This window comes from Dipodomys merriami, unplaced genomic scaffold (genome assembly GCF_024711535.1).
Source record: "Dipodomys merriami isolate MVZ:Mamm:240054 unplaced genomic scaffold, mDipMer1.0.p SCAF_12, whole genome shotgun sequence".
NCBI classification, from domain to species: Eukaryota; Metazoa; Chordata; class Mammalia; order Rodentia; family Heteromyidae; genus Dipodomys; species Dipodomys merriami.
In genome coordinates this window covers 37313255-37315013 of record NW_027202493.1, presented here as the reverse complement: position 1 = coordinate 37315013, position 1759 = coordinate 37313255, and positions in this window count along the sequence as shown.

Here is a 1759-nt window from a genome sequence, read left to right as displayed (position 1 = left end):
CTTGAGCCATGATACAAACCCCGTTTCTACAGTGGTGGGAATCTGCAGGAGCTATTTCTGCACGTGGAGGGGCTATGGAGTACCCTGCTGCTATGGAAAGGACACATGACCATGGATGCCATCTGACAGCCAGTCAGTGGAAAGCAAGGTCTGTCCGTAAGGGGCCACAAGGCCTTCACTGCAGTCTGAAATACTGCTTTATTACAAGCTGGTGACCCTCGGGCTCCCGCAGACTAGTCCACTCCAGGGCTCGTTCATCTCCAGCCTCAGAGCCAGTCATGGTCAGATGCGTTGCTTTCCCTGAAGTAGGAACTGCAGCAGACTGGTCAGGGAAGCACCCACGATTCCCAGGCTGCCCCCACGCTGGCACACGCACGAGTTTCCTATCAGGTTTTGTCTCTGTGGCCATGAGTAACTGGAAGGGACTTGCCACTGTTGGCATTAGTCACCTGCTCCTGGCTGCCCTCGTAGTGGGGCAGCAGAGGGCCCAGTAAGGCTTTGCTGGCAGGTGTTCAAGCCCACACTGAAAAACATGGCTTGGACTAAACTGGTTTTTAGCTGAGTAAGGAACCGTTTTGTTTCATTAGGAAAACACTCTTCGTTGTACTTCTATCTTTCCCTTGAGCACTGCCCTGTAAGTTCTTCTTGATGTCCTATCGAGGTGATGTTTTTTTTTTCAATCCAGGAACTCTAACCACGGCATTTTCTATTGTCCTCTAACAGGAAATTTAGTCCAGGGCTTCACTCAAGCCCCAGTGAAGATCCCAAAGCAGACAACACTGACCCCAGGACCCTTACCACCCACTCCTGCTGAAAACAAACATCTCAGGGAGGTATTTATGACACTAGTCTGCAGAAATTTTTTCACTTCCGTGAAATCTCACCCACCCAAATGACAGTCAACTGCAAGCAATAAATGTTTACTGACTCATTAAACTGCCCTGACCTGTGAAGACACTGTCTTCTCTAACTGGTCTTCTGAAGAGATCATTTAAATGGTATCAAAGGGCTTGCCAAGAAGATGTTTTCAATAAGAAACAAGACACAAGCCAGCGGGAGTGCTACTTACCTGACACAAGGCCAATGTTAGTAAATGTTTAGTGAAACTAGTTCCATTTGTGCTGCTGTGGCCCAGGCTGCGCCAGGACTTACACAATCTCTAGGCTTTAGGCTAATCCTGAAAGGCATATGAAACACACTTGGTGTTTTGTTTCCTTTTGATACTGGGGTTTGAGCTCTGGGCCTTGCGCCCTAGTCCCAGAGTTGTTGGTGCTAAATAGCTGGGCCATGTTGTTAGTGGGAGAGCCACAGTAGGACCTTGAGTCCTTCTTGCTTTTACCACGCTGGCCTTTTCTCTCTACCTCTCTAGAAATGCCTGGAAGAGCAGAGAGGAGAGGGCGGCCCCCAGGACGGCACAAGCTTGTGTTTCCACCCAACCGTTTCTGGTGTTCAGGTACCCAGCTAGGATTATTATTTGAAGCAAGCTCACTCGCTTCATTATATACTGAATCTTTGGTCACCACAGGCAGGTTCCAGTGCTCCGGAGTATGTTTTAAACCACAAATGCCAGAAACATTCACAACTCTCATCTGTGGGTCAAACTCCAGTTTGCTGCAAGAGCCAGAGTGAAAAGGTTGGAAGGAGCAGCCTGGAAACGCGGCACCAGGTTGCACCACAGCACTGCCTGTTATAGTCACCACCAAGAAGAGACGCATTTGCTTGTTCTTGTTGCTTTTCTCATTAGAAGATACAGAGTCAC